The following is a 14,216-nucleotide window of genomic DNA, read 5'->3' on the forward strand; positions in this document are numbered from 1 at the left end:
TGGAAGAGGCTCCACAGTTATGTAAGATGTTAACACTAGGAGAAGCTGGAGGAAGAACACAGGGGACTTCTTTGTCCTATCTTTACAAATGGTATTGACAGAGTCAGAATACAGACAATAAAATGGAATACAAAAAAAAAAAAAAAAAGATAGTCATGAGTTTTTGTTGGGGAATATTATTTTAAGTGTGTTATTTTTGTCTATGTTTCATTTGTTTAACTCCGTGAAGCTGTGTTACTGTGCCTGTCTAAAACACCTGATGGTCTAATAAAAAACTGATGGCCAGCCGGGCAGTGGTGGTACAAACCTTTAATTCCAGCACTCGGGAGGCAGAGGCAGGCAGATCTTTGTGAGTTCAAGGCTGGCCTGGTCTACAGAGCAAGATCCAGGAAAGGCACAAAGCTCCACAGAGAAACCCTGTCTCAAACAAACAAACAAACAAACAAACAAACAAACAAACAACAATGAAAACCAAAAAAACCCTGATAACCAATAGTAAGGCAGGAGAAAGGATAGGTGGGGCTGGCAGGCAGAAAGGATAAATAGAAGGAGAGTCTGGGGGGAGAGAGGAAGAAGGAGAGAGGAAGGAGGAGGACTTCAGGGGCCATCCATCTAGCTACAGAGCCAGACACAGAGTAAGCAGGAAAGAAAAGGTATGCAGGAATAGAGAAAGATAAAATCCCAGAGGCCAAAGATAGATGGGATAATTTTAAGTTAAGAAAAGCTGCCTCATCAGGCAGTGGTGGCGCATGCCTTTAATCCCAGCACTCAGGAGGCAGAGCCAGATGGATCTCTGTGAATTCGAAACCAGCATGGTCTACAGAGTGATATCCAGGACAGGTACCAAAACAACACGGAGAAACCCTGTCTTGGAAAAAAAAAAAGGAAAGAAATGCTTCTTTTATTGTTCAATATAGTAGCTATTAACCATAAGTAGCTATTGAACACTTGATACATGGCAACCACAGAGGAACAATCTGATTTTTTTTTTCCACAAAAGCACAAAATGCAACCTAAAGCAAAAGCAGAAATCTACCTGGCTATGAATTTGAGGCTAGTCTGGGTTACAAAGTGTGAGCCTATCTCAAAAAAAACAAAAAACAAAAAACAAAAACAAAACAAAACAAAAAAAAAAAAACACAGAAACCCAAAGCCCAAACCTTGAGTCAAAAATAAAAATAGCAATGTAATGAGTAAAGATAAGTCTTTTCCTGAGGAAGGCAGAGTAAGATTCTCTAAGAGACCTAAGGTCCATTCTTGTCCCTTCCTATGGGCCTTTTAATAGTACTAGCTACAAGGCATCTTCCACTCCCCCAATCAGGATCACTGGCCACAAGAGACCCTTGAATAGAAACAGTACTGAATTGGAAAGGACAGTTTAAAGGAAAGGTATAGTTGTACTTTAACAGTGTAATAAAATAAAAAATGCTTAGAGGAGGAAACTGCTGATAATTGTAGTGAGAACTAATGAGGAATTGTGGTGAAATTCAGGATACCTTGGTGTGATCATAGGCTGATACTAAAGAGATATGTGATCTCTTTTCTGTATGTGTACAAGCTCTCCATCATTTACACACATCCCTAACTCTCTATAGAATTTTGTGAACATGATGGTTGCCAGAATAGAAATGGGCCAAAAATATCAACTACAATAAAGAATTAACATCTTATGTTTATTGTGATTATACAATTCAAAGGCCATTTAATGTTTAATATATTATTTGAGTACAAAAGAATATTGAAAATTAACATTTTATTCAGTTTTCCCTAAAAAAATTTAAACAGAAAGACATGAATTATAGATGAGTCACTCATAACCCCACTTTCTAGAGAGAAAATTAACAGATTTAATGTTAATTATTAACCATAATAAAAAGGACAATATTCCATATATCCTCACTTTATTATGAGATCATTTGTAGAATTTCCAAGAAAATATTATTGTAGAGTAGTGAATGTGGAAGTCACCAAGTTTCATCTAATGTTCTGGGGATTCTAGGTATTAATGACTGGCCAATCTAGAACATGAAGTCAAAGTCAGAAAAAATGTTCTGAAGATATAAATAAAACACAGATTTGATGAATATATTCTTGGCTCTCAGTACTATCAATTTAAGATAGATGCTTAAAAATGTAAGCATACTGTTTCCCACAGTATCAAGTAGTCTGGCAACTCACAGCTTCAATATAGCCTTCCAATAATTATAGAGTGTTTAAAGACTGTTCAGAAGACAATGAAGCCAGCGAAAGCATTCGCAAACTGTGTTTCAATGACACCTGACATCACTGTTCTTTCTTTTGGCTATTCACCTTTGGTGTCAAAGTGTAATAGACAACATACTTGGGCAAGAGATTATATTGCTGAATCAAGAACCTCTGCTTGTAAAAGGGACATTTTTGGTTTTATTTCATTCTATAATCTCTAAAATGAGTACTTTAAAATTCATAGATTGTAGTAATACAACTATGTATGTTTACTCATTCATCAGATTAATGCTCTCGGAATGATTAATAATTTCATAAATTTATCTACATTTGTTAAAGTGAACTGAGGATTTTACTTATTGCATGTAAACACTATGAAATCACCAATGTTTCAGATAACAGATATTAAATGAAGATATGACATTTCAGCTAATGAAGCAAAGCCATTTATCTTGAAACATTTATGCTACAGAAAGAGAAACCTTTAAAAGTGGCCTTAAGTTTGCAAAAATCAGCAACTTTAATCTATCCACATTCTTCTGACCTTTACACTCAACCTCAAAAAAATGTTCAGCAACATAAATTCGATCTCCAAAGGCTGCTGCAGATCTCATTTTCTGCTGTTTTTCCATTAGGTATTTATGGGACTTGCTAGTGTTACAAGGGACTAGTAAAACGCCAAAGTAATCCTGCAGTTCCTGTGTATGAATTCAGCTTTTCCCTTTGAGATGATAACTTTTTCCCCATTGCCAAGCCTTTTCAGATTTGAGTAGAAAACTAAGACCAAAGGTGTCATGTTCTCTTGCTAGAGGTAGGCTGGGGGAGTTAGGGACTGTGGACAGAGACAAAGAAAATGAACCGGGCTTGGCTGTTTAAGAATTGAAACAAAATAATTTTTTTAAGCCGTTAAGGTAGCTTGTTACACGTTTGCACTAATTGAAACCACAGAACCCTTTTATATGAGATAGAAAAGGAACCCAGAGAGTTTTAAAGTTTGAGGGTCTCAGCTGTGTGCATACCTTCTCTTAACGGCACAGGAAAGCAGCTGCTTCCATTTATGAACTGTATTGAACACATGTGCTCCAGTGTACCCATGACATAACGCGGAACACTACACTTTCAAACAAGCTTGCCAAGTGGGGGGAGGGGACACAAATATGTTAGCGGGACAGAAGTTTTGTAAAATGTTAGTTCAGAAAAGAACTTTGTTTCCACTGGTGTGCTCCATAATTCATTATCAAATAGATGAATAAGGCAATTGGTGAACTTGAAATCAACTCATTTATTATAAATGTGGCTTAAGTCTAAATATAAATTAAATCTGAGACAAAAACACCTATTAAATTAGTCAGTAACACTTACATCTTATCTATTATGGAAGAAGTGTTATATTAGCTATGGGACACTAGACTATGAGAACAAATCTTCCCACAGTTTATGTAAAACCAGACCAAATTATTCCCATTTGTCCCTTCTGAGTTAATGGAAGTTTCATCCTTTTCTCTCATGAGCTACTTACTTCCAATCCAACATCTAGTTCTAAGGCATGTATTTGTAAATGATACCCAGAACCTGGTTGCTTCTCCTTACCTCTACTGCCATTGCTCAGGTCCATAATAACCTCTCCTGGGCTGTTCCAACAATCTCCAAATTCACTCCATACTATTAATCTGTGTCCTACTCAGTTGTCTGTCCACATACAAGGCACAGTAACACTAATGTGCAAACCCTTCTTGATGACTTTTCATCTCACTAGGAGTGAAACGCACACACACAGACACACACAGACACACACAGACACACACACACACACACACTTCTATGGTCTACAAAGTCTTATTTAATATTTCCCTCAACTATTTGTGCCTCTGATTACAGTTATAACACACACACACACACACACACACACACACACACACACACACACACACTTCAATGGTCTATAAAGTCTTATTTAATATTTCCCCCAACCATTTGTGTCTCTAATTACAATTATACCATCCCACTGCTCATTCTCTCTAGTCATATTAACCTCCACGTTGTTTTTGAGCATGCTCTCAAGCTCCTGACACAGTGGCTGCATGCTATTTATTCATGCCTATATTGTTGTTCTCCCTACTATGTGTATGATTTATTCCTTGAGATTTTAATTTAGCCATCATTTTCTTGAGTAATATATTTTTGTATCTGAGACTGAAACATTCTTTCTCTAGGCCTGAGCATTTTTTTTTCTGTTTAATTTTTCTCTATAGTTTCTATACCTATCTGGAATACTATGTATTTTTAAGGCAATATTTCTGAAAAAATAAATACCTTAAAGGCGACAGTTTCTATTTGTTTTGCTAAGAGGAATATTTTAGTAGCTAGTGAAGTTTCAGACACATATTAACCCTTTATTGAGCTACTCATTCAAAATGTTTAACTTCAGGCACAATTTTAGAAGGAAACAGAAGTTCAAAAGATGCCTTACCTGTATCATGAGTATATTTAAAAAAAGGATTAAAGGTTTGTACAATGGTCTTTCATGGTACGAGAGCAACAAGCACACAGTAGAGTTAATTCCCTGTCTATAATCGAACATTGTTTATAGACTCCTAGTAAACCATGCATAGCCACGTGTCCTAACTAGGATGAACATTCTCAGAGGACAGACTTAGCACCACGGCAATCAGTGGTAAAGAAGAAAACAGAGGATGCGGGAATGCCAGCAACAACCACGACAGATTTGTGTTTGGTCCTGGACTATTGGAAAAAAGAAGTACCGGTGGAAAGTACTCAGCCTCAGACTTAGTGAAGCTTGTCAATGGCAGGCAGACTTTGCTATCTAAAAAACACAATCCAAGATAGAAATCTCAAGACTTTCACTTTCCTCTGTTGACTACATAAGCGGGATGGCACTGTTTTGGAATTCTCAAAGAGGGCACTGAGACCTGCACAAACCCACAATCCCCTGACTCATAGAGAAGTCAAACTCTGTTTTATTCTAAATTCTATTTAAGAGCCACGTTTCTCCTATGTGCATCTTTAAGTTAATGAATATTATGTCCTTCTGTAGCTTATTTTCCTCATTCGCAGAAACTTGTGTCTGGAAAGGGAACTGAATGTGTGATAAGCCACACATCTCAACAAAAACATGTCACTTTTGATCCTAGACAGCTGACTAGACTCACAACTCAAGACCAGAGCAAATATGAATTGAAATAGGGATGCTGGGGGCTGGAGAGATGGCTCAGAGGCTAAGAGCACTGGCTGTTCTTGCAGAGGTCCTGAGTTCTATTCCCAGCAACTACATGGTGGCTCACAACCATCTGCAATGAGGTCTGGTGCCCTCTTCTGGCCTGCAGTCATACATGCTTACAGGCAGGCAGACTGTCTACATAATAAATAAATCTTAAAAAAAAAGAAAGAAAGAAAGAAATAGGGATGCTGAATGTGTGATTGCCACAAGCTGCTCATTCAGTTCTTTCTGAAGCTGGATGAGTTCACTATGACTACACTGTAAGACACTAGCATAAAAATATCTAGATTTTAAAAATGAAATAGGAAATGTTTATTATTTCCAGAAACTCCAGTAGTAGGTTCTAGAAGAAAATTTAATTATGGATTAAATGTTTTCCTTTCTTTTCCCTTTCTCTACAGACCTATCTATAGGAGTAGAGAAGTTCTTGGATACACTCTTAAGACCAGCTTTAGCTCTCCTAGGATGATAGGGATGAAGTAATATTTTCTTGACATTCTATAAACTCTCTCTTAATTTTTCCATGTTACTAAGTGTTTCTATACTCTGAACAATACATCAATAGCTCAGAGGCTCTTGTAATTAAAAAAGTCTATTAATGATATCACAACACTATCCAAAACAGTGTTCTATATTTGCTGCTGCTGAGGATTTTGTGCTCTGGAATAAAAACCAAAATAACAAACAAAAAGGAAATACAAAAAGGGATTAGACTTCACAAAACCTGCAAGGAATTTGTGTAAGATTTAAAACAGACATATGCTTTTAAAGTCAAGAACTTTCAAATGCAACAGTTAATCCACATAATAATTCAACAACCAACACAGACTCAAAGTTCTAACAGATACCATATGTAACCTGTAATAAAACCTGAGTTAAGATATTTCAGGCAACAGTGTAATTTCATTTTCCATTTTAAATACCCATTTATTTTTAGTTAACAGGCTATAATACAGCACATGAAAAAGCTGTCATTGTATAATAAAACTCTAGAACAGATAAGATATTTTATTATTTGTTAGATTTGGGGGGTAGCATTGTGAAACGGTCTTTCCAAGTTTCAGTGTTTTTATATATTACACATGCATACTGAAGTCACTATTAATTGTATAGTCTGGTACCCATTTAAGAGGAATCTATTTAGGAAGCAGATGGGACAGCCAGAGAGCTATCCTTAGCCCATGAAATATCTGAGTTCTAAATGATCAGTTATACTGAACACCTACTATGTGTAAAACCACATTCAGTGTAAAGGCAATGCATGAAAGTTATTCATGGTATATAAAAACAGAACTAGTGTCACAAAAGGGAAAGGCCGGATATCTAAACCATTTCAAGCCACAGTGAACTAATTAATGGAAACATAACCAATACTGTCAGGGCCTTTTCCTGACAAAAATAATCAAAGCCTTTATTCTCACTATTACGGCTTCACTGGGTTATGGAAGCCACTAGACTAGGAAGGCAAGAAGTGAAAACAGAATCTGTGAGAGATAAGAAAAGATTCGGAATGGCACAGAAGGAAATACACTTATTTATTTATTTAATTGCTAATATTTTTGAGACAAAGGAACAAGCATTGAGCAGCTGCATTGGGAGAAGCTGGGAACTTGAAGGGCACCATTAAGGGAAATGTCATTTTCTATTTCTGGTTTCTCAAGTTTCTAGTTTTTTTACTCTAAGGAGTTACTCTTAAGTACGCCTTAATCACAGAACCGTCCTATAAATTTAAAGACAGAAAGCTGGCAAGCCTCGGCAGTAGTATTTCAGTACTACAATAGTGTCTTTTATTAGAAACCCAGAACTTCACATCCATTCATCTGCTAGACAGAACTTCCTGGCTAACAGTCCACTGTGATGACATAATTTCTGACAAAGGCATTCTCAGTAAAAAGGAGATTACCAGGACAGATCATTACAGTTTTCCTTTAAATATTTTCTCAAGCTGTTTGTAATTCAGGGAAAGGAACATTTTATTAGCACATCCACATCAGGTCCTGTCATCTCAGAGTACCAAAAGGACAAAGCAGAAATAAAAACTTGGGAGATTCCATATCTGTTAGGGACCAAAATCCTTTGTCTCTGCAGTGTTTCAACGGTACATGGTGGGCAACAGCGCAAAATCTGGCAGAGACATTAAACCATTTGCCCTGAACATAAAATCATAACGACATTTTCAGAACTTAGTGTCCTTCAATCAGAATCTCCCCTCTAGTAGCACTCTAAAAATAGCCAACGAACATCTGAAAAACTGTAAGTATTTTATATTTTGTAACTTTTAAATCCAACAGTATTATTTGAGTTTGGATAGGAAAAAATGAACCCACAAATTGGATTATCCATTAATGTGTGAAATTTCACAAAAAGAGAATAGCAGATTTTTAAGCACAACAAATAAAACAAGTTCCACCTAACACATAACATAAAGGGGAGGGTCTGTGTGTCTCTCTCTGTGGATTACTACTGCATAGTTTGTAAGAGTATCTTTTGGTTTAGAATGGTATAAAACAAGGAATTTTTGTTTTTGTATAAAAAAAACTACTTTATTTGGGATGAGCTTGGAGAATGTCGAATGAAATGTGCTTAATGACAGGTTTTCTTGCAGGTTTTCCTTTGGAGTGGAGGAGCAGTTAGACAGACAGAAACAAGTCTGCAAATCCAAGTCCCTTTCTAATTTGAAATTTGAAAAGAAAATAGAGTGGTATCTGCTGAAGAAGTGAGTTTAACTATGTCAAAAATATTCTTAGTGGAATTTAAAAAGAGTGATCATACACTGGCAGGAGTAAAAAGGTAGTTGTATAATTACCTTTTCTTTTCCTTTTTATTATTATTGTTATTATTTTTTATGTGCATTGGTGTGAGGATCAGATCTCCTGGAACTGGAGTTACAGACAGGTATGAGCTGCCATGTTGATGCTGGAAATTGAACTCGGGTCTTCTGGAAGAATAGTCAGTGCCCTTAACCACTGAGCCATCTCTCCAGCCCCTACCTTTTCTTTTTCAAGGCACTCAGAGGGAAAATAACAAAGGTTGATAAGGCAATCAAGCGGGGGGGGGGGGGGGGAGGGAGAGCCTCATTTTAGTAGTGAAAATGTTTATCTCCTCACTACAGAGAGCTGATTTCTTTTTCTCTGTTAGTACTAATATTTCCCAAAATGTGTCTAGTCCAATTCATGTCCCTTGAAATAAAAAAGGTTGCTTCATAAATAAGGGTTCTGTCCCAGAGTGAAGAAAAGAGATGTTCAATTTTGGTTCATCCTTGTACTTCCCAACTGGTTGGAAATAAAATTTGTCATGGACTATAATTTAGGAAAAAAAATTAATGCATCACCATATGTTAAAGAGGGGAAGAGGGGGAGGAAGAGAGGGACTACATATGTATTCAAATAAAATTATTTTGATCATTTTTTTCGGTTTGCTTCTTTGTTGTTGACGCAGTGTCTCATTTATCACTACGTGGTCAAGAACAGTCCCACATTTCCTAAGACCTGTATCTGAGTTTCTGCCTCAATTTCTCTTTGTCACAGGCCCTTCTTTACAGACACTTTGTACTAGTGCCCTACCAGGCATCTTCCAACAGATTCCCTAGCCCGTTCTCTATGAAGTGCTTACGGCCACCTCATGTATGTTTGTTGACTATGCCCTGCATTGTTCCTTTGCCTCCTTAGAAGGCTCCAAGAAGCAGTGACTTCCACTACTACAGCAGGACTGGTATCCCAGCACATGGTAAGGCCCACTACTGATTTGTTGCTGGCACACAAATTGAACTGCGTAAGTTCAGAAGTGAAGACTGAGGTGAAATTTGATGTAACTACAAACTACATACAGGTATGAAATCTGGAAGGCGGCTTCTCTGGCAGGATCTAAGATACGGTCAAAGAGAAATAAGGGAATCATCTAGAGAACACACAGGGTATTAGGTTGAAGTCTGTCTCAAATTTGAATATGTTTAGAAGATGCAAAGAACAGATTTCTGTGTCGTGTCTTTTCATTGGTGCTTTAAAGGAGGGTCTCACCATACTGGTCTGGAGGGCTATGTTGACTACAATGGTCCTGATCTTGTGGTGACTTCCTTGCTCTGCTTTCTGTGTCTTGTAGTAACAAAACATCTTAGAACTACTTATCTAATTTAGATGTGGTAGTATTTGTGAAAAAAAAAAAAAAAAAAGGTACTTTTTAACAGTTTCATGAATGAAGAAGCTAACTCAGGAGTAATTCAAATTCGGAGCTTCCAATCATACTGATAACTAATCATGTCACTTCTTAGATAACTGTTCTCTCTCTAAGGCATTTCTGAAAAAGGAACAGTCAGACATAGTTTACTCAATTTAATTTAACAATAAATCATCAAGCATACTCAGGAGGAGAGGTACTTGAATCAAGCACTCTAACTGAAACTATGGCACGGACAGCTATGAGAACAACGGAAACAGCTTCTAAGAAGGAATAAAGAAATGGTCAGGGGCCTCAGCAGTGAAGAGTACTGACTGCTCTTCAGAGGATCTGGGTTCAATTCCCAGCATCCACTTGCAGGCTCATCATCTATCACCTGGTACTCCAGTTCCAGGGGTTCCAATGCCCTCTTCTGGCCTCTTGAATCACTGCAAGGATGTGGTGTACTTACAAACATGTAGGTAAAACACCCACACATGTAAAATAAAATAAATGGATCAATGATTTCCAGAAGTAAGCACATACAGGAGTAAAAGATTTCTATCTTATTAATTTGGAAGCATTGCTTTAAAGACATGGCTGATCTTTATTAGACCTTTTTTCTTCTAATGTGTTAGAGAAAGGTCCATTCACTGTGAAAGGAACCCAAAATATGACATATGTTAGCTATAAGAAAATACTGAGATTACTATAGTTCTCTTAAATTAAAAAAACTCTACCTTTTAAGGTTTTTTAAAAATAATTACTTAATAACGTTTAAATTCAAGTCTCCAAACTGTTATTACTGTCCAAATTCAGTATGGCTTCTATTAGGATTGCCTATAAGTTTAAGACAAACAACTCAAGACATAAAACCAAAAATTTAATTAGTTCTTTAAAAGTGTGTTAATTAAAATATGAATAGCCAGTGAATTACAAGTTTATAAATTGTTACGTTTTATAAAAATGACCAATGAAATGGTCATGTCAACTCCTTTTTTTAAAAAATATATAAAACTTTATAGATTAGAAGAAGCAAAAGAAGAGGGAAGGAAATAATCCTAAAATGATGAAGTAATTTTTAAAAGCAAAAATCACTCAAAGCCTACTAATAACTCCAAGTGAAATGTCATATAAAAGCTTTAATTGCCTTAAATTTGTGAAAAGCTGCCCAGGAGATCAACAAATTCACATCAATGAACTGCATTATACTAATAAGAGACCCCTGGCTTCAAGCCAAGGAGGACAAACAAAACGAACCATTCTCACATGGCTGCAAATTATCCCAAAGGAAGGGGAGAGACAGAGTCAAAGTGGCATGTTTGCACGACGGGAAAAAGATCAAATACTGATCAGTCCAAGTGGAGGTAACTGCAGACATTGTTAGGAGGTGGGAGGGGAAGGCTTAGCCTTTCTGAAATGCCAGCTTGTGTCTTAAATCTGAGCAAATTAGACACTGGCTAGTTGGAAGTAAAGTAAAAAAAAAAAAATTCAATAAAATATCTGAATGGAAGCAGGTGTTCCTTGGACCTTTAAGAAATGATCTTTTATCATATAACTGTATATTAAACTATGGTTTGCTCAAATAATCAGAACATGAAATTACTACCAAATAGGAACACTTTAAGACTTATATCTTAGTGAGTATAAAGTATGAAGCTTCCAGAAATTATACTAATTCTTTATATAACCAAAGCCTTTCATTTCCTTTTCTTCAAAATTATTACCAATAGTAATTGTCTATAATTTTAGGGATTAAAGTAACACCAAAGCTGGAAATCCTCAATAGTCTATGGCAAGAAGCAAATTAGAGATTTGTCTAGTTCATTCACAACCAATTTTAGAAATATTTTATTTATTTTGGCAATAATTGATTTGGTATATAAGTGTACAACAGTGCATCAAGTCAGAGGAGAGCTCTGTGGTGTCAGTTCCCGTCCACCTCTACGTGGGTTTGAGGGACTGAACTCAGGTTGTCAGGCATGCCACAATAAATCACAATATAACTTCACTCATCACACCAACTCCCTATGAGCAGAATAGGTAAGCATTCACCTACGACTTTCCATTGAAGATCACTCTGAAAACAACTTAATGTTTTTGTTACTATTCCTGTATCTAAATGAAGTTTCTTATTCACGAATTTCCTGACATACATCAAGGATCGTTTTTATATCTGCTTATAAATTCATGATTTTATAATGTCAAAGTAAAAAAAAAGCTTGCATTACGAGTTTCATTTCTTCTCTTTCCACTCATATGTGTGATTAGCGACTGACTTCAAAGTTCTGTGAAAAAGGACAAAAACTGAGACCTCTGAAGGCAGCATGGCAAAGCTTGCTACCACCATCAACGTGGCCAACAGAAGCAGCAGATTCACAGAATTGAGTGCCTGTGTTCACACTGAATGACATAATCCAAATTCTGATAAAATCTGATGTCACTCTGAAAAGTCAAAACTCATTCATCTAAAATATATCATTCATGGTTTCTTGTTAACAAAGTCTCTTTTAGTACAAATTTACTGAAACAACTATTATTTTCTCAAGGTCAACTATATCTTTCCTCTTAATTTTTTAACTCATCACATCTGTACTCTTGTTCATTAAGTGCAAGCACAATAGGAAAATGAAATGTTTAATGACTAAAATAGATTTTGTTCTTTTGAATTCTCTTTTCCTATATAGATTTTAAAAAATAGGTTTATTATTATTATTATTATTTTTTGGTTTTTCGAGACAGGGCTTCTCTGTGTAGCTTTGCGCCTTTCCTGGAACTTGCTTTGGAGACCAGGCTGGCCTCGAACTCACAGAAATCCGCCTGCCTCTGCCTCCCGAGTGCTGGGATTAAAGGTGTGCGCCACCACCGCCCAGCCTTATTATTATTTTTTAATATGTATGTATGTCTGTGTGAGTGAATACTCACAGAGGCAAGAGGAGGGCATTGTATCCTCTAAAGCAATATTAACAAGCAGTTAGCTGGGAGCCCGAGGCATGTTCTGGGAACTGTTGTTGGTTTGTTTTTTATTCTTTTTCTCTTTTAGGGGACCCAGCACACAGCTCCCAGATAAATCATACATGGAGGCTTATTCTTATAAATGCATGGCTTTAGCTTGGCTTATTTCTAGCCAGCTTTCCTTAACTTAAATTAGCTGGTCTACGTTTGGCCTCAGGGGCGTTTATCTTTCTCTATTCCTGTATACCTTTTCTTTCCTTCTTACTGCATGTCTGGTTGTGTAGGTGGGTGGCTGAGTGACTGGCTGGCCCCTGAAGTCTTCCTCCTTCCTTTGGCTACTTCTCTCTTAATCTTCTTGATTTCTCCTTAAATATATTCTCTCTGCTTGCCAGCCCCATCTATCTGCCTTTCTTCTGCCTTGCCATTGGCCATTCAGTTATTAGACCATCAGGTGTTTTAGACAGGCACAGTAACACAGCTTCACAGAGTTAAACAAATGTAACATAAACAAAAGTAACAGACCTCAAAACAATATTCTACAACAGGGAATCAAATTTGGGTCCTCTGTAAGAGCAGCAACGGCTCTTAACCTCTGAGCTATCTCTCCAGTCCCCTAAGTTCTGAGCTATCTCTACCAAAAAGAAAAAGAAAGGGGGGAGGGGGAAGAGGGAGGAAAGGAAGGAGAGAGGGAGGGAGGTAAAAAAGAAAGAGAGAAAGAAAAGGCATAGGAGTGCCCCCTGGCTCATTAGGTAGTCTGTAACTAAGAATGAGGACCTGAGTTCCATACCTGGGCCCACATGGTAAAAGGAGAGAATAACACCCTACAAACTGTCTTATGACTTCCAGAACAGTGCCACTGCATATGCATGGCCCCCTTCAAATAAGTAAAAAAAATTAAAAATATTTTAGAAGTGTAAACAAATAATCATTACTGTAATCATTATTTTTCACACTGAGCTAACTATTCTGACATTCACTTCTTTACAAAGAATTAATTACATCCATTTATATGAATTCTGCCCCTATTCAATTAAGGAATGTTAATTTATGCCCAGTGCTACTGAATTTTAATTCTAATACATTTCTGACAAAAGGAATGAAATACCTAGTCATTTCAGGAGACTGCTGCATATTAGCCTCCCCACCCACCGCCTTACTGAGTTGTTGACAAAAATGGATCGGGTCATCTGATGAAAATGAGTGACAAACCTGGATGTCACCTCAGAAAAAGGCTTCATTCATAACTTTTTTAGTCATATTTCAATGAACAGAAATGACACTCATCTTTCATTGTTAGCAATTGTCACTGTACCCATAACCATTTGATAGAGCTATCAGTGCTCCCCAGCAAAGAAGGCTTAGCAAAGGGGCGCACTGGCACCCTGCTCTTACTGTCTCGGGGTGGGGTGGGGGAGGCGGAAAGGTAAACACGCTACTCTGCATGTCCATATTTGGTTTGCAGACAGCTTTACTGTCTAAAGTAAACAAAAAAGTAATGCTTAGGTTTTTAGGAATGAAATCACTAAAATGCCACCAGGATGCAACATGTTTTGCTCTCTCTCTAAACAAAGAAATTTGTGCTCATCACACATTGGTTAAGTGTTACACACAGGAAACAATGAAAATGAAAACGATCACAAAGACTATCAGTTGACTTTTTTCACAA

General features: G+C 36.9%; 1 protein-coding gene across 2 annotated transcripts in view; it reads right to left on the reverse strand.

Moving 5' to 3' along the window:
- Positions 1-14,216, reverse strand: part of Adk (adenosine kinase) — a 407,238-nt gene that overhangs the window by 156,333 nt on the left and 236,689 nt on the right. The gene's annotated exons all lie outside the window — the stretch shown is intronic.

Source organism: Peromyscus maniculatus, chromosome 9, assembly GCF_049852395.1.
Source record: "Peromyscus maniculatus bairdii isolate BWxNUB_F1_BW_parent chromosome 9, HU_Pman_BW_mat_3.1, whole genome shotgun sequence".
NCBI lineage: Eukaryota > Metazoa > Chordata > Mammalia > Rodentia > Cricetidae > Peromyscus > Peromyscus maniculatus.